A 24,956-nucleotide genomic window follows, 5' to 3' on the forward strand; every position below is an offset into this window, starting at 1 on the left:
CCACCGGAACATAATCAATAGAAGGAGTATCAACATGCTACTTACATCCCTCACAACGGCCAAATAAGATAAACAACCCTTCCTAACCATCCGCTGGGCCTTCAAGTATGAAATCACTCTGCTGGGAACATAGTCTAGAGAACCTCTCCACTCGATCCTTGGCGACCCCGGCATCGCTAGCGTCACGGTTTTTGCATGACATGGAGACAACCAATCCATACCCAAGATCACATCGAAGTCAACCATACTAAGTAGCAGGAGATCAACTCTAGTCTCCAATACCCCAATAGTTACTATACACGACCGATATACACGGTCCACAACAATGGTGTCGCCCACCGGCGTATATATATGAACAGACGAAACTAAGGACTCACGGGGCATATCCAGATAATGAGCAAAATACGATGATACATACGAATAAGTGGAACCATGATCAAATAATACAAAGGCATCCCTGTGGCATACTGAGACTATACCTGTAATCACTGCATCTTAAGCAACAACATCTAGTCTGGCAGGAATAGCATAGAATCGGGCCTGACCGCCACCTGATCGGCCTACCTCTCTTGGGTGACCCCTAACTGACTAAGCCCTACCCCGAGCTGGCTGGGCGGGTGGTGAAGTAACTGGTGCTGAAGTCGTATTCTGACCCCACTGGTGAGCTGGACCTCCCGAAAGGCGGGGCCAAATATCTTTATGTGACCCAAATCTCCTTACTAAAAAAAACCCCTCTTTGAATATGGCAGCGAGTATTGATGTGGGCCCCGAGAACCAAAATACCCGCTAGAAGCACTCGGTGCAGACGGACCCTGAACTGAAGGAGCATGGGATGAACTTTGAGCTGGAAGGGCACTGAGATATGACTGACCCTGATGAGTACTGTATGAACCATGGCTGGATGATGCATCACGGTGAACCGGACGAGCCGTCTGGGCGGGATTATAAGGACGTCCTCTGCCGTGGTAGAACTGACCCCCAGAAGGGACACCGCTGAAACCACCCAAGCTACGAGGCCTCTTCGTCTCTCTCTCTCCGCGCTCCTGACTGCGAACCATCTCTATTTGCCGAGCAACATCGACAACCTCATCGAAGGTAGAACTAGATATCCTCTCCCTAGTCATAAGCAACCGTAGCTGATACATGAGGCCATCAATGAACCTCCTAATCCTCTCCCTATCAGTGGGAACCAACCAAACTACGTGACGAACCAACTCAGAAAACCTCATCTCGTACTGCGTCACAGACATGCCCTCCTGACGTAACTGCTCAAACTGTCTGCGCAGCTCCTCCCTGCGAGACTGTGGCACGAACTTCTCCAAGAAGAGAACGGAGAACTCCTACCATGTAAGTGGTGCTGCATCGACCGGCCTACACCTCTCGTAAGCCTCCTACCATCTGAAGGCAGCCCCAGAAAACTAAAAAGTAGTGAACGAGACCCCATCGGTCTCCAGAATACCCGCAGTGCGAAGAATCCCCTGGCATTTATCCAAGAAACCCCTGGACATCCTCTGGTCTCCCCTGCTCATCATCAGTCATAACGGGGACCACCTGGTCCTGAGCAGCTGCAACCGTCTGGGATGGTAGTACCTCCGGTGTCTGAAGTCCCTTCATCACCTGCTCTGGAGTACGGGTGGCAGGGGTATGAGTACCTCCCCCGGCCTGAGCCAAAACCACCTGAGCATGGCCAGTGCAAACAGTCAATATTTGGGCCAACGCCTCCTGAAGGCCTGGAATCACAATGGGCACAGCTGGTGCCTGAGCTGGCCCATGTTTATCAACCACAACTGGGACCTGCTCCTGAGCTGGAGCAACTGGTGGATCTGCAGGTGCTGCTCTAGCTGCTGTACGGGCTGTACCTCTACCCCTACCGCGACCTCGGCCTCTCATGGCCCTAGCCGGTGGTACTGGTGGCTGTCCATCCTGTCCGGTAGCACGTATCCTCACAATTTATGAGAGAATAGAATACAAAAGTTTAGTTACCGTAGCCAACAAATCCGCACGACAAGAATACAAGAATATGAAGTTTCCTAAGGGTTCGACAACCTCTCGAAGATAAATACAGATGTCTCCGTACCGATCCGCAAGACTACTAAACCTGCTCATGACTCGTGAGACCTATGTAACCTAGGCTCTAATACAAACTTGTCACGATCCAAAATCCTAACCTGTCATGATGAAGCCTATCATGGTACTAGGCAAGCCGATATTTAAAAATATTTCCAACACTTTTAACAGAAAACGAATTAAAACAATTTAAACAATAAAAGTTCTCATAAACGGGATAGAAACCCAAAACACAATGCGGAAGTTCCCAACTATCGGGGTGTCACAAAGTATATGAGCATCTATACATCACAAGTCTGGAAAATACTGTCTATAATAGTCTGAAACTAAATACAATAAGTGGAAATATAGGGAAGGAGAGACAAGGTCTGCGAAACGCCAAGCAACTACCTCGATAGTCTTCGAGAATCCGTACTCCACAACTCAGCAACCGCCGTGACCGGAAGCGCCTGGATCCACACACAAGGTACAGGGTGTAGCTTGAGTACAACCAACTCAATAAGTAATAAATCTAAACTTTGGACTGAAAGGTAGTGACGAACTCAGCAGGTACAGTTCAACATAGAAATAACAGTATAGGAATATAGGCATGCTTCCAAGTTCAACAGTTAAACTCAATTCAAGTAAAATAGATCAAATTCTGAGTGATATGAGGAGTATGACCTCTCTACATCTATATGCCAATGCACATGATGTATGCAATGCACCACACTGAAAGTTTTGTGTACTCACACTCTCAGAATACTCAATCGCTCAGTACTATATATGGCCAATCCAGCCTATATATATATATATATATATATATATATATATATATATATATATATATATATATATATATATATATATATACACACACACACACACACACATACCCCTCTACTAACATTCAGTCACTCAGTACTGTATAAGGCCAATCCAGCCCAGGGGAAGATCCATCCCCGAATATAAATAATTCGGTCAAGATCCATGTTCAGGGAAGATCCATCCCCAAAATAATCAATTGCGATCAGTGGGGGTGTGTACAGACTCCGGAGGGGCTCCTTCAGCCCAAGCGCTATAATAAGCCAGATCCAGGCATAAATCAATAAACATGTTGCGGCGTGCAGCCCGATCCCATAACTGTCACTCTCAATCAGGCCCTCAGCCTCACTCAGTCATCACTCTCTCCAGTCTCTCTGTCTCGGGATCATAATGTCGTGAAACTAGCCAAAAATAATAACATGACATAGTAATAAATAGCAACAGAGACTGAGAAATGATATGCAATGAATAATTATGGCCGAGTATGAAATGTCAATGTAATCAATAAGTCAACAGCAAGGAAACGACCACTATAGGTCTCAACAGTGCCAACAATAGCATAAACATGATTTCTAGCATGATTGACAACTCAATTACTTATCACATGATGGAAACACCGATATCAACAAGATAAATCCACTATACAGTTCCATGGAATCGACTAGGTCACAGTTCTTACGGTGCACGCCCACACACACGTCACTTGGCATGTGTGTCACCTCAACACCAATCATATAACACATAATTCGGGGTATTGAACACTCAGAGCCAAGTTTAGAAGTGTTGCTTACCTCAATCCAAGAAAATCTCTACTCCAACACGCCCTTGCCCTGCGAAACGGCCTCCAAATGCCTCGAATCTAGCCATAAATAACTCGATATAATCAATATGAGCTAAAGGAATCAACTCCATAAGAAAATGCTAAGTCATTAATCAAAAGTCAAAACTCGACTCAAAAGTCGGCCCCAGGGCCCACGTCCCGAAATTCGATAAAAACCACAAAACCCGAAAGCCCATTCCAACCACGCCAAATTTATTAAAATCCGACACCACATCGTCACCCAAATTCTCAAATCAAACTCTCCAAATCCTTAGCCTCAAACTCCCGATTTACACCTTAAATACACACCAACTAGGTGGGAAAATCAATGAGGAAGCAAGATTATTGATCAAAATTGAGTACAAGGGACTTACCTCAAGAACCCCTCGAAAATCCTCTCAAGAATCGCCCAAATCCGTGCTTGAAATGTTTGAAATGAAGCCAAAATCGCGAACCCTTATTTTAATAATCTGCCTAGGCTTTCCGCTTTTGCAGATACTTAACAGCATCTGCGGTGTCGTAGAAATGAAAATCCACCCGCTTTTGCGTTGAACCACTGGAGCTGGGCTTCCGCTTCTGCGGTCCTAACCCTCGCATCTGCACAATCGCAGATGCGGAAATCCTCATCGCACCTGGACACCATCCGCTTTTGTGCCCTTCACGCAGCACATGCGGCCACGCAGGTGCGGAAAAATCCTCGCACCTGCGACCACAGTCCTCCTCAACTTTGGCCGCATCTGCGCATCCTCAGCTTGCACTTGCGATCAAAGCTCCGCAGGTGCGATTACACCAACAGAATCCCTGCTTCAGCTATGCACCAAGTTCCATTTTTGATCCGTTAACTATCCGAAATCAACCCGAGGTCCTAGGGACCTCAACCAAACATACCAACAAATCCTAAAACCTCACACAAACTTAGTCGAGCCCTCCAATCACCTCAAACAACATTAGAAATATGAATCACACCCTAATTCAAGCCTATTGAAGCTAAGGAATTCCAACTTCTACAAACGATGTCGAAACCTATCAAATCACGTTCGATTGACCCCAAATTTTGCACACAAGTCACAAATGACATAACGGACCTACTCCAACTTTAGGAATCAGAATTCGACCCTGATATCAAAAAGTCCACTCCCGGTTAGACTTTCCAAAAATTTAACTTTTGCTATTTCAAGCCTAATTCCACTACGGACCTCCAAATCTAAATTCGAACATGCTCCTAAGTCCAAAATCACCCAACGGAGCTAACAGAATCATCAAAACTACATTCCGGAGTCATTTACTCATAGGTCAACATCCAGTTAACCATTTCAACTTAAGCTTTCAACCAGGAGACTAAGTGTCTCATTTCATTCTGAAATCCCTCCGGACCCGAACCGACTACTCCGGCAAGTCACATAATAGCTATAAAGTATAAAATAAGCAGTAAATAAGGGAACAGGGCTACAACTCTCAAAACGACCGGCCGAGTCATTATAGAGAACTCTCACCGATGTTAAATATTTTCCTGAGTTGAAGACAAATCTCATCTCTTTGGGCACTTTAGAATCCCTTGGGTGCAAATTCACTCGTGAAGGTGGAGTTCTAAATTTTTTTTAAGGTGCTCTTGTGATCATGAAAACACACAGATCTGGTTCGTTGTATACTTTATTGGGATCCACTGTTATATGCCCTACTACAGTTTCGGTATCAGACAACTTGTCTGATTTTTATGGAATTCAATTTTGACATATGCCCATTGGGGCTTTTGCGTTTAAGGTGAAGCAAATTTACTATATCAGCCAAAATTAGGCCAAGGTGAAGATTTATAATTATGGCCAATAATTTGGCTAGTGGAGTCCATCTCACATAAGCATAAGCCTATTTGCAAAGTAGACTTTGTTGACAATATTCTTTGGGACCCAAAAATATTGCATTGTGTGGTGGATATTATTTGCACAAGTTGTATCTTTTCTTTTACAACTAAGAGGCCAAGGCTTTTTTGCCTATAAAAGGAAAGGCCATTAGTTCATTTTAAACACACCAATTCAAGAGCTTTTCACTCTTGTCTTTCTTTCTCCCCCTTTATTTATTAAGAGTATTTTGTAAGAGAGTTGAGTGTTGGGAAATACTTGTGAACCCTTTCTTTGGAGTGATCTTGTGAGGTTATTCTCTTAGGGTATTTGGGATTAATTAGAGTATTTACTCTAATTTTGTACTCTTGCTGGTATAGTAAAATTGCTCCTATCCGCTTGTGGACGTAGGTCACACTGACCGAACCACGTTAAATTGATGTCTTCTTTATATTTGGGATTAATTAGAGTATTTACTCTAATTTTGTACTCTCTTTTGTACTATTGCTGGTATAGTGAAATTGCTCCTCTCCATTTGTGGACGTAGGTCACACTGATCGAACCACATTAAATTGGTGTCTTCTTTATATGCTTTAATTATCGTTATTATCAACTTGCATTGTCTTTGTTATTGACATTATAACGTTGTTTGTCTAAATTTCACACTCCCCGGTTTTCCGACCCTAACATGGAGGAAGGAGCTTTTCTTGTGAAGGAGATAAAAATGGTCTTGGGATGGGTCGGGTTTAGGGTTATGGATATCGGGTATCCAGTATGGGTAATTGATTGGGTATTAAAAACGTGTAGAAGGCTGCCACATATCCCTTCCGTCAAATGGGCAAATATATTCAATAGTAAGACGGTAGGGGTAATTTGGATCGATTAGTATAACGGAGTGTAACTTTAAACAATATTTGATTATAGAGGGATATATATGACCATTTTCCGTTAAGATTATATCAGAATGTAAAAGCATCTTAGTAGACATGAAAAAAGCATCTTGATCGATTGATAGCATATGTTCATGATTTTTTTAAAAATTGAAGATGTGTGAAAAGACCTGGTTTAAACAAAACCTCTTATAAAATGAAAGAGTTTCTTATATATGCTGTTGGGTTAGCTGATGATATATTTTGAATGACCTGACCGTTAAAAAAAAGAAAAAATACATAAGTTCTCCTTAAATTTGTCCCAAAAACTCGATTGCACACTGCAATTTTACGGGGATTTATTCATCTCCCTATTCTTATTTGAAGTGAAATAAATGCCACCCTAAGATTATAATACTAATCTCACAATGTGAGATGTTTTACACACTCGCCACATTATTGCCACATTAGCGTTACGTTAGAGCCATATTTGCGCCAAATCAGAAATTACCAAAATTTTGATTTTTTAACCTTTTCGTTTCTTTTTATTTATTCATATTTTTTTCCTTACTCTTTATTTAATATACTAATTAATCTCTAATTAATTATTAAATTAAATTCTCATCCGCATAGACGCTTCAAATAATCCCTTAGATCTTGGTTTACTCTCTCCTCTTCTGTTTCGTTATCTTTTCATATTAATTATTTTTAATTTTTCATTTCAATCTTCAACATCCGGTATGATTTTTTTTCCGTTTCAATTCTTTGCAATAGAAAAAAATACGAAAAGATGCTAAATTAATTTCTTAATTTTCAGAACAAATAAAAATTCGTTATCATGTTCTTATTATGCGGGAACTTAATGGAAAAAAGAAGAAGAAAGAAGAGGCGGATGGCAAAAAAAAGAAAAAAAAAAAGAAAGAAGATGAGTAAGTTAGAACAAAAAAGAAAGAAGATGAGGAGCATAGGGTGAATGGAGGAGGGGGGGGGGTTAGAAGAAGGAGAAAGAAGGCATGTGGTGGGTAAAAAAAATGAAAGGGGCTCAATTTTATTTTTTATTACACATTTACCGGTAGCCTCATTTTTTTTTAAAAAGAATTTTTATGCGCTTTTATTTTATTTTCCTTTTCTTTTCTTTCATATCAGCCTTCAGGGTGAAATTTATTTCACTTCAAAAATGAATTAGGGGATAAATAAACGTCCGTTAAGTTGTAACGTTCAATCGAGTTTTCGGGGCAAATTTAAATGGGAACTTATGTATTTTTCCATAAAAAATATTCTTGACGGTTGACATTGTCGGTGTGTAAGTTGAACTCGCAAGAAATAACTAAACTCTAGTCTCTAAACGCCAACAGAAGATATTATTATTCGAACTTTTATGAATTCTCCAACATAAACGTTACATTGTATGTCGTTCCGGTCAAATCTACGAGGTATCCCCATTGAAAACACTAGTTAACTCCATATATATTTAAAATATTTATTTTACATTCTATACCTACTTTATAATACTTTTTTAAAAAAAAATCTTTAATATCATTATATGCCATTAAACAATTTTCATCTTTTAAGGGACTAGATTATCTTTCACTCCAACTTGATAAATCCTCTAAAACACTCTATCTTCTCATGGAATTAGGATTATACATTTTCACCGAAAAATCTGAACCCTAATAACTTCTCTTGTTCCAAATAAATAATCCTCTCTATTCTTTCCTATGACATGTGGCCGCAGAAGGAGGAAGAATATGAAAATGGAGTATTTATTTTGTACAAGATAGTACATCTTTACCATTTATTTGTTAGTTGAAGCGTTTCATCTTTTTTGTTTTCTCTTATATTTATGTAATCAAAAGAAAAATTAAAATAAGGTAATAATATTTTAATTTGGGATATAATATCTAAACTAAAAAAATATTAGAATATACTATTCAAACCAATACACCACAATATTATAATAAAAAATACAATATTCAAATAAAAAATACCACAATATTCTAATTTGAAATACAATATTCAAACCAAACATACCATAATTTTCTAATAGAATATAGTATTCAAACCAAACATACCACAATATTTTAATGTGCGATACATTATCCAAACCAAACATACCAAATTACAATTGATTAATGAAGAATATAGTATTCAAACCAACATACCATAATATTCTAACAAAGAATATAATATTCAAAACCAAACATACCACAATATTCTAATTTGGAATACAATATTCAAATTAAACATACCACAATATTCTAATTTGGAATATAATATACTTTTATTTATATTTATTGTGTATATAGTATTTTACTTGGAATATGAACATACTTTAATAGTATAGAATGATTAGTTTAATGTATTATTTTTATTGTATAGAAGAAAATAAACTTTTATTGCGACAAAGGTTTGCATAGTAAAAAATAGTGTTTAATGGATAATCCTTTTTTATTCTTTAATTTTGGTTCAAGTTTAAAACGGATGGAGTAAGATTTTGAGTGATTTGCTTTGTATATATATTGAGTGATTTGCTTTGTATATATAGCTTTAATTTAGGGGACACATTTATTAGGTAGTTATTGTCGTTTGACTAAATGGATATGTGAGGTAATTATTTAATGTGTACTACATGTTATTTTATAATTGAAGTATAGAGTGTCAAGGTTCTTTAAAGGAATATACAGTGTAAAGTATGCACTTAAGATGCAATTCGGTCTGAATTTAGGCTGTGGCAGCGCCTAATTTTAGACCCGAGAGTATGAAGTTTTGGTTTTGGTAGTGCAAACTGTAAACCTTTGTGTCTGAAGTTAGATTATAGTCGTTTAAAAACTTCAGAGCCGAAGGTCTGAATTGAAGAAGCAATAGTAGCAGAAGTTTGCCAAAAGTGGCTTAATTTTAAATAACTTTTAAGAACTTGGTGTGTTCTACATAGGAGTGTCAAAAGCGACTGTCTGATGCCATTTCTACTATTATGAACCTCGAGTTGATCACTATTTTTTCAAATAGTAAATTCTCTAATTGTTTCCTTATTTGGTTTCGGAATTCCTTGTTATATATATTGTTGCACTACCAAATATCTTTTTAACTGAATCAAAACAAATAAACTAATGCACAGGCATAAAGAATGTAACTAAAAACGTTATAGTGGTAAATTATACTTGTTCATATAATCATTATATATTATAGTAGTAAATTATACTTTTTTATACTATTACTATTTATTATTTTATTATTAAAGTACGAATGCAATGTTGGTTGACAAAAACATCCTTATAATATTAAACATAATAATTCGAAGGATTATAACTGGAATACTACACGCTAGCTATGTATACATATTACTTTTAAGACACACTTCTTGAGCCTTACACGTTAGGCCATATGTAATCCTATTTGTAATCACTTTTCGAACATAGGCGTTCTTTTTGAACCATATATGCCTGTAATCCTATTTATATTTGGACAACAGCGATGAGAAGTGTTAGTGTACAAAAATATTGCTAAAATATTGAATTTTTATCTTTTGTAAAAGTGTTTCAGTTGTTTAGAGTCTTTAGGACTTCGAACTCATTAAAAAAATTACACTCTTGGTTGAATTAATACTAATATATCTATGTTTGAAATTGTCACTCAAAGTTCCACGTAGACCATATATATTTTGTAGGACAACGTTAAGAACTCTGAATTAGAAAATGATTTGGCTACCTTTCACATGACACTATTCCCTCCATTAAAAGTTTAACAAAAACTCAACTTAATATAATATGTTGTAAAACTTCACTTCAAAATTTTGAAAAGCAAATGTGCACCTTAAATTGGAAAAAAGATAAAGTCTCTAGAGAATTGAATATGCCTAAAACAAAAAAACACTAAAAAGTGGGCTAATGTGTAACGACCCGACCGGTCATTTTGAGTGTAATAGCCCAGATCCCCTATTAACTGCTTCTCCCGTATCTTTTTCTGCTTATGTGACTTGTCGGGAGGTTTTGTTTTAGGTTTCGGAGTGTTTTGGGACACTTAGTCCCTAAACGGAAGTTTAAGCCTTAAGATTTTGACCGTAGTCGGAATTATATGAAGATGGCTCCGGAATGGAGTTCTGTCGGTTCCGTTAGCTCCGTTGGGTGATTTTGGACTTAAAGGCGAGTCTAGATTGTGTTTTGGAGGTCTGTAGCTGATTTAGGCTTGAAATGACGAAAGTCGAATTTTTGGAGATTCTGACCGGAAGTGAACTTTTTGATATCGGAGTCGAATTCCGATTCCAGAAGTTGGAGTAGGTTCGTAATGCGGAATATGACTTGTGTGAAAAATTTGAGATCAACCGGACGTAGTTTGATAGGTTTCAACATCGGTTGTAGAAATTTGAAGTTTCAAGTTCATTAAGTTTGAATTGGAGAGTGATTCGTATTTTTAGCATTGTTTGATGTGATTTGAAGGCTCGACTAAGTTCGTATGGTGTTTTAGGACTTGTGGTATGTTTGGTTGAGGTCCCGGGGGCCTCGGGTTGATTTCGGGTGGTTAACGGATCATTTTGGACTTAGGAGAGATTGCAAATTTCTGGTGTTTATCAGTTCTGGTTTCCTTTTTCGCGTTCGCGAGGGGAGTCTCGCGTTCGCGAAAAGGAACTGGAGGCAGGCGAGATTTTGTGGTTCGCATTCGCGATGGAGGTCCCACGTTCGCGAAGCACTGAGGTACTTGGTCTACGCGTTTGTGATGACCCGATAGGTCATCTAATGTTTTAGAACCTGATTCTGCGCTTTGAAACCTTAAAAATCTCATTTTTACCCTCCTCGATTTGCGTGCGCAGTCCGGACGTCTTCCCGGAAAGCTTTTATGTTAAAAACTAAAAAAATAAGAATTTTTGCCTAAAAACTTCATTTGAGTTGACTTCGGTCAATATTTTTAGCAAACGGACCCGGATCCGTATTTTGACGGTCCCGGTAGGTCCGTATCGTAATTTGGGACCTGGGTGTATGGCCGGAATTGAATTCCGAGGTCCCTAACTCGAGATATGGAATTTTGATGAAAAAGTAAAAGTTTGAAAGTTTGATGATTTTAAGAATTGACTGATGTTTGGTCTTGTTGATACCGGGTCTGTATTTTGGTTCCGGAGCCCGGTACAGGTCCACTATAATATTTATGACTTGTCTGTCGAAGTTGGTGAGAAACGGAGTTGATTTGACGTAATTCAGACGTTCGGTTGTGAAAATAGAAGTTTTAAAATTTTCATTTGATTTGGTGTCCCATTCGTAGTTCTAGGCGTTATTTTGGTATTTTGGTCGAACGAGCGAGTTCGTATGAGGTTTTTGGACTTGTGTGCATAATTGGTTTGGAGCTCCGAGGGCTCAGGCGAGTTTCAGATAGGCTACGGGTGTTTTGAAACTTAGAAAATCTGGTTTTTTGTGCTTCAGTGGTTATCTGATGTCTTCTTCTTCGCGTTCGCGAAGGTACTCTCGCGAACGCGAAGAGTAAACTGGGGCAGGGTGATTTTCTTAATCACGAACGCGGTAGCTGGGTCGCGAACGCGAAGCTTTAGGGACCTGGGGGAGGGGTCAGTCATCCTTCTATGCGAACGCGAGCATTGGCTCGCGAACGCGAAGGCCAGAGGGGAACAACCTTCACGAACGCGAAGGAGGACTCGCGAACGCGAAAGTCACTCAGGCTGTTGCACATCGCGAATGCGGAAGGCCCTTCACGAACGCGACGAAGGCCTGACGCCCAGACCTTAAAACATTTCAAAAATTGGATTTTACCCATTTTTCATAAACTCTCTATTAGAGCTCGGCCTAGGCGCGATTTTGAAGAGAAAACTCAACATCAATTCATAGGTTTGTACTCTTTAACTCATTTTCTTCCATTTCTATCATCACCCATTAAATTCCTAGCCCTAATTTGGGGTCGGATTCCGAAACTAATTATACAATCGGTCTCTGGGGTGAATGGGTGAATGGATTTTGGTCCGAACCTTGGGTTTTGACCAAGCGGGCCCGGGGTCGATTTTTGACTTTTTGGGAGAAAGTTTGGGGAATCTAAATTTAAGCATTGTAATTAATTTCTTTAGCAATATTTGATATTATTGAGTTGTTTGTGGATAGATACGAGTGGTTTCGGACTCGGTACAGGCATTATGAGTTTCTAGTGATGTCCTTTGGGTTGACAAATGCCCCAGCAACATTTATGGATTTGATGAACCGAGTGTTCAAGCCCTACTTGGACTCCTTTATGATCGTGTTTATTGATGATATCTTGATCTACTCTCGTAGTCGAGAGGAGCATGAGCAACATCTCCGGATTGTACTTCAGACTCTGAGAGCCAGTCAGTTATATGCTAAATTTTCAAAGTGTGAGTTTTGGCAGGATTCAATCATTTTTTTAGAGGCACTATCTTTAATGCGTGTCGTGTAAGGTCTGCACAGATCATCAGAGCCTTCAGTATTTGTTCAAGCAAAAAGATATCAATTTGAGGAAGAGGGGGTGGTTGGAGCTATTGAAAGACTATGATATCACTATTATTTACCACCCCGGGAAGGCCAATATGGTGGCTGACGCCTTGAGTAGAAAGGTAGCGAGTATAATCAGCCTTGCGTTCATTCCAGTCAGTGAGAGGCCGCTTGCATCAGATGTTCAGACTTTAGCCAACCAGTTTGTGAGGTTGGATATTTCAGAGCCCAACCATGTTCTAGCTTGTACAGTCGCTCGATCTTCTTTGTTGAGCGCATCAGAGATCGGAAGTATGACGACCCTCATTTATTGGTCCTTAGGGACACAGTGCGACACGGTGGTGCCAAGCAAGTTACTGTTGGAGATGACGGAGTTTTGATGATGCAGGGTCGTGTTTGTGTGCCTAATGTGGATGGACTTCGTGAGTTGATTCTTGAGGAGGCCCACAGTTCCCGGATAATGTATCAGGACTTGCGGCAACATTATTGGTGGAGGAGGATGAAGAAGGATATAGTTGCCTATGTAGCTCGGTGTCTAAATTGTTAACAATAAAGTATGAGCATCAAAGACCCGGTGGTTTGCTTCAGTAGATAGAGATTCCTGAGTGGAAGTGGGAGCGTATCACTATGGACTTCGTTGTTGGACTCCCACGGACTTAGAGGAAGTTCGATGCTGTTTGGGTCATTGTGGACAGACTGACTAAGTCAGCTCATTTCATTCCGGTGGCAGTTACCTATTCTTCGGAGCGGTTGGCAGAAATTTACATCCACGAGATCGTCCGTCTTCACGGTGTGCGCGTGTCTATCATTTCTGATCTATGTACGCAGTTCACCTCGCACTTTTGGAGAGAAGTACAATATAAGTTGGGCACGTGGGTTGAGTTGAGCACAACGTTTCATCCTCAAACGGACGGACAGTCCGAGCGCACAATTCAGATCTTAGAGGATATGCTTCGCACATATGTTATGGACTTCGGAGGATCGTGGGATCAGGTTTTGCCCCTTGCAGAGTTCGCCTACAACAACAGCTACCAGTCGAGCATCCAGATGGCTCCCTATGAGGCATTATATGGTAGACGGTGTCGATCACCGGTTGGATGGTTCGAGCCGGGGGAGGCTCGGGTTTTGGGTACAGATTTGGTACAGGATGCCTTGGATAGGGTCAAGATTATTCAGGATGGACTTCGCACAACACAGTCCAGGTAGAAGAGTTATGCCGACCGTAGAGTTCGTGATATTGCATTCATGGTCGGAGAGAGAGTGTTGCTCAGGGTATCACCCATGAAGGGTGTGATGAGGTTCGGGAAGAAGGGCAAGTTGAGCCTTCGGTATATCGGACCTTTCGAGATTATTGAGAGAGTAGGAGAGGTGGCTTACATGCTTGTGTTGCCACCGGGCTTATCAGCAGTTCATCCAGTGTTCCATGTGTCCATGCTCCGGAATTATCATGGCAATCCGTCCCACATGTTAGATTTCATCTCTGTCCAGTTGGACAAGGATTTAACTTACGAGGAGGAGCCAGTGGCTATTCTACCCCGACAGGTTTCAGTTGAGATCAAAGAGTTATCCTTCAGTTTGAGTGTAGTGGAGAGGTCAGCCCATTGAGGCAGCTACTTGGGAGTCCGAGTCGGACATGTGGAGAAGCTATCCCCACCTTTTCACCAGCCCCGGTACTTTTCTATGTCCGTTCGAGGACGAACGGTTATTTTAGAGGTCGAGAATGCGATGACCCGATAGGTCATCTTATTTTTAGAACCTGATTCTGCACTTTGAAGCCTTAAAAATCTCATTTTACCCTCCTCGATTTGCGTACACAGTCCGGGCATCTTCCAGGAAAGCTTTCATGTTAAACACTGAGAAACATAAGAATTTTTGCCTAAAAACATTATTTGAGTTGACTTCGGTCAACCTTTTTAGCAAACGGACCCAGATTCATATTTTGACGGTCTCGGTAGGTCCGTATCGTAATTTGGGACCTGGGTTTATGCCCGGAATCGAATTCCGAGGTCCCTAGCTCGAGATATGGATTTTTGATAAAAAATTAAAAGTTTGAAAGTTTGATGATTTTAAGAATTGACTGATGTTTGGTCTTATTGATACCGGGTCCGTATTTTGATTTCGGAGCCTGGTACATGTCCACTATAATATTTATTACTTGTCTGTCGAATTTGGTGAGAAACGGAGTTGATTTGACGTGATTCGGACATTCGGTTGTCAAAATAGAAGTTTTAAAGTTTTCTTGAAAATTTCATTTGATTTGGTGTCCCATTCATAGTTCTAGGCATTATTTTAGTATTTTGGTCGTGCGAGCGAGTTCGTATGAGGTTTTTGGACTTGTGTGCATAATTGGTTTGGAGCCCCAAGGGCTCGGGCGAGTTTCAGATAGGCTACGAGTGTTTTGAAACTTAGAAAATCTGGTTTTTTGTGCTTCAGCTGTTATCTGGTGTCTTCTTCTTCGTGTTCGCGAAGGTACTCTCATGAACGCGAAGAGTAAACTGGGCCAGGGTGATTTTCTTAATCACGAATGCGGTAGCTGGGTCGCGAACACGAAGCAATGGGGGCCTTACCCTTCGCGAACGTGACCAGCTTCTCGTGAACGTGAAGCTTTAGGGACCTGGGGGAGAGGTCAGTCATCCTTCTACGCGAACGCGAGCATTGTCTCGCGAACGCAAAGGCTAGAGGGGAACAGCCTCCGCAAACGCGAAGGAGGACTTGTGAATGCGAAAGCCACTCGGGCTGTTGCACATCGTGAATGCGGAAGGCCCTTCGCGAGCGCGGAGAAGGCCTGTCTCCCAGAACTTAAAACATTTCAAAAACGATATTTTACCCATTTTTCATAAACTTTCCATTAGAGCTTAGCCTAGGTGTGATTTTAAAGAGAAAACTCAACATCAATTCATAGGTTTGTACTCTTTAACTCATTTTCTTCCATTTCTATCGTCACCCAATAAATTCCTAGCCCTAATTTGGGGTCGGATTCCGAAACTAATTATACAATCGGTCTCTGGGGTGAATGGGTGAATGGATTTTGGTCCGAACCTTGGGTTTTGACCAAGCGGGCCCGGGGTTGATTTTTGACTTTTTGGGAGAAAGTTTAGGGAATCTAAATTTAAGCATTGTAATTGATTTCTTTAGCAATATTTGATATTATTGAGTTGTTTGTGGATAGATACGAGTTGTTTGGAGGTGGATTCTAGAGGAAAAAGGGTAATTGAGCATTGAGTGGCCCTTGGAGCAAGGTAAGTGTCGTGGTTAACCTTGACTTGAGGGAATTAGGAACCTTCTGACTATTTTCTATGTGAAATTTATGTGAGCGGTGTACTTATGCGCCGCCAATTTATCTGTTTTCCCTGTTTCTCCTGTTTTTCTCATATTGTCTCTTTCCCTGTCTTAATTGTTACATACTCTACTTATGTTCCCATGCCTAATTGCTACGTGTTTAGACTAGTGTTGTTAAATTGATCGTTCTTATCATGTTTACGGATCTTCTGGTGATAATTGAGTATTGACTCCGAAGTTGAGGTTGATATTGTGGAACCAAATATTGAAGTAAGGCTTGTACTTGTTATTCTATCTCCCTGTTGTTATTTGTTCATTGCATTATGGTAAGGGAGAGTGTTAATGCACAAAGGGTGATGCCGTGCCATATTGTGAGTGTTAATGCACGAAGGGTGATGCCGTGCCATATTGTGAGTGTTAATGCACGAAGGGTGATGCCGTGCCATATTGTGAGTGTTAATGCACAAAGGGTGATGCCGTACCATATTGTGAGTATTAATACACGAAGGGTGATGTCGTGCCATATTGTGAGAGTTAATGCACGAAGGGTGATGCCGTGCCGTTTCTATTGATTTTATGGTGAGGTTGAGAGTAAAAGCACGAAGGGTGATGCAGTGCATTTTCCTTTACTGTGTTTACTTGTCCTTATTGGTTCATAGTATATTGGCTGTGCAAGTTACCATTCTTCTGTAGTTCTCTATCTCGTATTCCCCTCAGCATGTTTCCCCCTCCCAATAGTACACGTTTAGCTGTTATTTGTACATATACTGTTAAATTGCACATGTTTGTTATGTAGGTGTCTTGTCAGAGCCTCGCCACTACTTCGTGGAGGTTAGGCTCGACACTTACCAGTACATGGGGTCGGTTATACTAATACTGTACTCTGCACTTCTTGTGCAGATTTTGGTACCGGCCCTAGCTGATCGTGAGGCTTAGCAACTTGGATTTGCCGTCAAGAAACCCAAGGTAGATCTGTTGGCGTCCGCAGACCCTAGAGTCTCTTCCTAGTTTTATCATTTATTATTCCCTTACTTCAAAACAATGTATTTTCCCTTTTCAGACTCTGTTTGGAGTAAATTATAGTAGTTCGTGAGTTGTGACTCCATATCCCGGTGGTAGTAATTAGTGAAGTTGTTATATTATTCTGCACTCGCTGTATTTCATTTTAGCTTCCTTGTTGTTATTTACTGAATTGAATAAATATTAGCTTAATAATTTTCTAACGTTGGCTTTCCTAGCAAGTAGAATGTTAGGCGCTATCACGATCGCGATGGTGGGAATTCTGGGTCGTGATAGCGTTTGCGATAGAGGTCCTGCGTTCGCATAGAGGTATTGGCCAACTGGGTCCCCAGGCCCTTTTTGCCTACGCGTTTGCGACGTTGGTCCCGCGTTCGCGTAGGGTCGAGCTGAGTGGTCTTCGTGTTCACGACAAGTGCATCGCGTTCGCGATGGAGAATTTTGGGCCGAAGTAAATTTGTGCTTCGCGAATGCGAGGGTGTGGCCGCGTTCGGGAAGAAGGAAATGTCTGGGCAGTATTAAAGTTTCCAAAAATGAAGGTTTTGCCATTTTATAAAAAACTTGAGTTTGGAGCTCGGATTTGGACGAGATTTTGAGGTATTTTTAGAGTCATCGATTGGGTAATGAATCTTCACTTGTTTTTGGTTATATCCCACTAATCTATCACTATTTTCATCTTTTAATTTCGGATTTTGGTGAAAAATTTGGGAAAAATGGAAAGAAGTTCTTCAACTAAACTTTTGGGTTTTGATCGAGATTTTGATATTGGATTTGGATAATTTTGGTACGAGTGAACTCGTGAGTGAATGGGTGTTCATATTTTATGACTTCTACCTGATTCCGAGAAGTGGGCCCGGGAAGGCTTTTTAGGGCGATTTTTGAAATTCTTGTTTAAGTCTTGATTTCATTAATTGAATTAGTCTATTATAATTGTATTTATGGTATAAAATTATTTTTGGCTAGATTTGGGCCATTCAGAGTTGGATAATCGAGGAAATGGCATTCTTACTGATTGATTGAGCTTGGTTCGAGGTAAGTGGCTTGCTTAAACTTGTGGGAGGGAAATCCCATTAGGATTTAGTACTATTGTGATATATGCGGACCCAGCCCCTTAAGTCATTTCCGCACCTGCGAGGGATTTTCCGATTTATTTTACTAAGTAGCAACCTGTTTTCCCTTTCATTTGAGTTATACCGTTTAAATAAGTATTAGTCTGTTTTCATTCTTAATTGAGCTATTCCAATATGTGTAGTTATCCTGTTTAGTCTAATATCGCATGTCTACGTACTTTAACTGCTTACTTGAACTCTGTGAAGCATGCCTAGTTGTTTTCATGCTTTTCCTTGTTCTTTATCAGTATAACTATAGAAATCTTACTGTTAACTGTTGTATTTATCGGTTTGAGTTGTGTGGTTACTTTTGACGCTATGAGGAGGTTCCTCGGGATTTCTCCCTATATATTTACTTTTGAGACTACGAGGCGGTTCCTCGGGAGTTTTTCTTGCACATTTATTTTTTGAGACTACGAGGCGCTTCCTCGGGAGTTCTCCCTGCATATTTACTTTTGAGACTACGAGGCGGTACCTCGGGAGTTCTCCCTGTATATTTATTTTTGGACTACGAGACGGTATCTGGGGAGATCTCCTGCTGTCTACCCCTGTGTGTTGTACTGTTGCCTTGCTATGTTCCTTTTGTTAAATTCTAGTCTCTCATTATACCGTATATTCTCCTGCTTTAATTATTATATACCAGTGGGCCTGACCTGACCTCGTCACTTCTCGACCGAGGTTAGGCTTGGCACTTATTGGGTACCGTTGTGGTGTACTCATGCTACTCTTCTGCACATGTTTTTGTGTGCAGATCCAGGTACTTCTTATCAGCCTCGCTATTAGTTGAGAGTGCTTGCTACTGTACGGAGACTTCAAGGTACATCTGCCGCGTTCGCAGACCTAGGAGTCCCCCTCTATTCTCCCCTATGTCAAACACTTTCTGTATTCCTTTTATTAGATTGTGGTGTATAGAGATGCTATTTTCCTTCTATAGCTTGTGACTTACGATGTTCCGGTTGTTGGGAAGACTATGTATTCATAGAGTATTGGTTATTGTACATGTCGAGCAACATTGTTACTAGTTATTCAATTATCCACTGTTGTTAGTTGCCAAGTTTTACTTTCGTTTTGTTATTTTTCGTAATTTGTTAGGCTTACCTAGTCGTAGAGACTAGGTGCCGTCACGACGTTATACGGAGGGAGTTTGGGTCGTGACATAATGCCTAATGGTAAATTCAATTTTTACATATAGTAGGCATTAAAGCGTGTATCATCCACTTGTGACTTGAGCTATTTTACGGTAGAAGGTAAAAGCAAAACAATAACACGTTAACTTCTGTATTTTAAGTTGTTGTTTTTTATCATACTTCTTTATTTTTGGAGTGCAAGTAAACTGTGGTCGTATTTTTTTAGTTTTGAGAAGTCATATGCATTGACGTAGTGTTTAAGTTTGAATTTTATATATTAACAGATTAATGGTTTGTGCAATCATTTTGTATTCAAGTATTACTTTAGTTTCTTTTTTAAGAAAACGAGATTGATTTTATTAATTAATACTAGCATTATTCAAAATTATTACAGACTATATATTACGTTAGTATAATAATATTAATTTTCATCATTTAAAATTTATTTTATTTTTTCCAAGTCAACTTCTGTAATCTGTACAACGCGTTTCTTTTTGTATGTAACATTTTTAGAAATTTAATTTTCCTAGTCTTTTTATATGAATAATTGACTAAATTAACATATTTGATCCGTCTTCTAAACAAAATTACAACCATTTGACAGCAATTAGGATAGAATAGGTTTCTGGTCCTGTTCCTTTTCTGACACAAATAAGTTTCTCTGAAATTGAAATAACTCCATATTGAATAAAGTGCAAGAGTCAAGACCTTGCGTACTATTAAATAGTTTGAAGTTAATTAAAATTATACTAACACCTTTGGAATGAAGCGTGGTTGATCAGTGTTTGAGAAAAAATCTTTTGTCAATGACAACTTGAATAGGAATACAATGCATCGTCTTCCATTACAACCTATTTTTTTTTCAAAACGTATAATATACTTATATCCCTACAAATTCTTCAAGATATCCAAGAGAATTTCTTTTTCATTTTCAGGTTATTATAGTTAATTTTCTATCTTGAATATCAATGTAAGACTAAGCATTATACGCTCCAACTTTTTTCCCCTGATTATTGTTGTAATTTCATGTTTTAAATCTTAAGGAAATAAAGTAATGCATATGCATCTATCAGTTTCTTCTTCTTTTTTTCTCGATTCATCTTTAATGCACTTCTGTTGGTATTAGTACTCCATTTTATAAGAAAATTAATGAAATCTTTTGTCTTGAAAACGGATATCAGCATCAACAGCCTCTTACAAAAAATGTCTTATATTCTTGCATTTTCTCATCTAATTCCATTTTTGCAATAGTTTTAGGGGTTACACGTGCGTGACATAGAGATTAGTATATATATATAATTTTAATTTTCTTTATGTTGCCGGTGTATAATTTAAATCGCCATTCTTACCATCAAACGAAGATAACGAAACTTTCTTATATTCACTTTAGGAAATGGTCTCGTGCCAACAAACTAGCAAATCTAATACTCCAATAGCAATGCGACATCCTTCACATGTACTATATCCTTTCTGTACTTCACCCGGGCCTCAAGTAGGAGCAATGACACTGATATATTGATAATGAAAATCTAGAGATTACGGTCTTTGGTAGTGATATTGTTATGGAGTTCACTACACTGACGATTATTGCTGGTGAAATTATGGAGTAAAGTCACTTTTTATTCATTTATAATAAGAAAGTCACTTAATTATTCTATTGATGATCACTTAAGAAGATTTATTAATTTTTTTAGTAAAAATGCTGGCATGGTAGTTTTCACATAAAATAATTAATACCCAAACAAATCATAGAAACCCACCCATACACTCAATCTGACCTGACTCGACCAATTTATAAAGACAAAAACTCATCCACACGTCTTACAACACTCTTTCTTCTTCTCTCAAACCCACCCAAATACAAAAATTCTTGGAAATGCACTTGAACTTCCCTAGTAATTCCACGGAGGCTAACACAATAATCGAATAGCATAATAAGAATCGAGTGGTTATCACAAAAAATAAAACAATAAAATAAGATTTGATCAGTGCGAAGAACTTGCAAGGCAAATGCAAAAGATAATGTCTATATATAATTGTTTGGATCATAGATACATCATGGTCATGTCTTTATAAGCGGTATTATGGTGATATATTAGTGAGTGAAATCACTTGCTCAAAAATATATCTCCTTGATTTGATCTTGAAGGATTATAATAAGCAGCGGAAGCAATCCCAGTATCAAAATCACATGTAATCTAGATAACTAGCATAAACGGAATTTCACGGGTTACCTCTTGAAGCGTGAACAAAGCTCCTCTATCACTTGAGCCTCCAATTCCACAACAACTCAATGAATTTTCCATCATCAGCATGATAAAAATTCGCGAACGTTCCACGGTCTTCTACTGTGTTATCCTGATAATATCCGACAATAGTAATTTCGTATGGGCGAAATTTTCTAGGAAAAAGGCTGAAAATTTCGGCCACCTTGTTCTACCTCCTCTAGGTGGAAAACCTTATGTATTTATAGCACAAGTTTTAAGGGTTAAAACCCTTTTCCAAAACCTGTTGGGTTTTCTTTTCCATCAGAAAAAGGATTCCTTTATTTCCTATTATTTAGGCACAGCAGGGACCACATAATTTAATTAACAAGGCTTCCAATTATGGAATTAATTTTTAATTTTTAAAATTAATATCCACCATAATTAATTACGAATTATTCCACTAAAAATTCATAATTGCACTCCTTATTCAATTTCGAAATTCATTCATTAAATCTTATTTAACTTCCCATGTTAAGATTCAGATACTAATCAATTAAATTAAATTACTGATGATTTAATTTATTGATTATTTCCTTTAGACTTTTGCTTAACTTATTTCACGTGTCGGATACAAAATCCACCAGTCGGGTTTACACATAAAAACTTATAAGCTTTCATAAAGGTGTATCATCAATCTCTAAACCGAAACATGGATTCCAGCAACTAACTATTACTTCGCCAATGTACATTATTATTATCCAATTTACCAGGCATATTGACCCACGAAAGAATCTCGCCTTTTAATAAATCAATACAATAATAATATTCACAGCTAATAATAATTATATCAAGATTAAGAGTATAAGTACATTTAATGGGTAGAGAGTTTATTTTATTAAGTCAGTATAAAATACTTATCTCTACTTGGTCCGTTCAATACATACAAAATTTACTAGCACAAAAAGTTGGAATTAAACCATTCCCATAATCAAGATAAATTATATTTAATCTTGTGCTACAATCATCCATGATGGTTTGTCCAATTCCATCATTAGATTGTGAACTCAAACTTTATACTTATAAGAACCGATGATCTAATCTTCCGTGTATAAGCTAAACTATATATACTAAATCATCTATTATATAAGCAAAGGACACAGACTAATATATGATCTATTTAAAACTTTATTAAAATTGAATAAACAATTGTTCCATAATAAATATTATATCCAAATCAAACCCATGGTTAATAGTATATATCCCAACAATCTCCCACTTAGACTTTTAACCATGACAATTATTAGAATATACTATATCTAAACGCATGGTTAATAGTATATGCCCCAATAATCTCCCACTTAGACTTATAACCATGCATCTACAACTTTCTCAAGCATTCTTTTTACATGACTATTAAAAGTCTCCACAAAATAAGATTTTGTTAAAGAATCTTGCCAAGTTATTTTTGATGCAATCTTTGTCCAGTAGTGCTTTGTCGTCACTATCTAGTTTGGTATTAAAATTTTCAGGGATCCTGTTACCGAAACTATCCCAAGAGTGTGCACCGAAATATGATTTTCCTTAGTATTCTCCCACTACAACGAAGTACTACTAATATTACCTTCATTACCTTACGATATTGAAATATTAGCTATTTTTTACTATAGTGTTCACTGTTCAAACATCACTCCCACTCGATAAAGGCATATTATGTCTATTAACGTTCTCCCACTACTTAAATACAATGGAACGTCAATTCCGACGTGTGGGTTTTGATGTTCTTGAACATTTAGTTATTTTTTTGCCCAATTCCAGTAAAAATAGTTTACTTGTAGGAACATGGTTTATTAATTAGTCCTTATCTAAAAAAATGCAATTATTTTAACAATTGCCTTATTTTCTTTAAGACAATAAAATAAAACTCCATTCATTTTCTTGGATATTCAATAAACATGCACCTATCCATTCTTAGTTCCAAATTACATATTCGCTTTCCCTTTCAGCACATATGCGGGACAATTTTATATCTGAACATGCCACAAACTGAGCTTACATTCAGTCCACAGTTCTATAGATGTCACAGGTACTAACTTAGAAGGAACTAAATTCAGAATATAATTTGCAGTTTCTAGGAAATATTCCAAAAACGAATAAGGCAAATCTGAATAACACTTCATTAATCTATCCATGTCCAAAAGAGACTTATTTCTTCTTTCTACCACACCACTCTATTATGGAGTTTACAGTGTAGACAATTGAGATGTAATCTCTTATTCTGATACGTATCAAAAGAACTCTTTAGAGAGGTACTCGCCGCTACAATCAAATTGTAGTAACTTAATATATTTCCTTGGTGCTTCTCCGTTTCAAGTCTTAAAAACCTTGAATTACTTAAATTATTAAGACTTACTGTGCATCAAATAAATATATTAATATTTTGAGTAATCATTTATGAACATCACAAAATACTCAAAACTATCTCTTACGAGTATGTTCATTTAACCATACAAATCAGAAGGGATTCATTCTAGCTTATCACTACCTTTATTTCCTTTTGAAGGGAAATATCCTTTAGTCAAATTTCCTTCCAAACAGGATCCACAAGTTGGTAGTGCCTCTACTTTCAATGAACCTTAAAGTCCATCCTTGTCCAATTTGAAATCCTATCCGGATTAATATGACTTAGACAAAAGTGCACAGATAAGTTTTACTCAATTTTGAAGAACATATTCTCTTATGAGGTAGACTAATATTGTTCTATTCAGGAGAGACATTAATATACAATAACAAGGTCATGCATTCATGTACCACAAGAGATAAAATATTTATCAAGCTCAATAACTCAAGAGTTATTCGAAAAATAAGACATATATACATCTCTTATTTTGCCCAGAAACCAGAATTAAATTCCTTCTAACAAAAGGTGCATATATTGCATCCTTTAGATTAATGTCTTATCACTAAAAGAAAATTTTAACAAGTAATATGACAAATTGCATAAAGTTATTATGGAGTTGAGATAAAAATATTAAATATGCCACGGCCCAATTCCCCTCCCCCCGTATGACGTCGTGACAGCACCTAGTCTCTATGACTAAGTAAGCCTAACATTTGCAGAATAATAAAATGAAAACATGAATTAAACAACTAACAATTCAAAATACATAGTAATCCCAAAACCCGGAACATCATGAATAACAAACTACAGAAAGAAAAATCTAGTGTCTCTATACATCAGAATCTAACAAGGAAAATGCAGAAGATAATGGACATGAGAAAGAGTAGAGGGGGACTTCGAGTTCTGCAGACGTGGCATATATACCTTGAAGTCTCCAAAGCTGTCCCGGCTCACTGATAGTGCGGCTGATAAGGTGCACCTGGATCT

The sequence above is a fragment of the Nicotiana tabacum genome, chromosome 14 (genome assembly GCF_000715075.1).
Source record: "Nicotiana tabacum cultivar K326 chromosome 14, ASM71507v2, whole genome shotgun sequence".
Classification (NCBI taxonomy): domain Eukaryota; kingdom Viridiplantae; phylum Streptophyta; class Magnoliopsida; order Solanales; family Solanaceae; genus Nicotiana; species Nicotiana tabacum.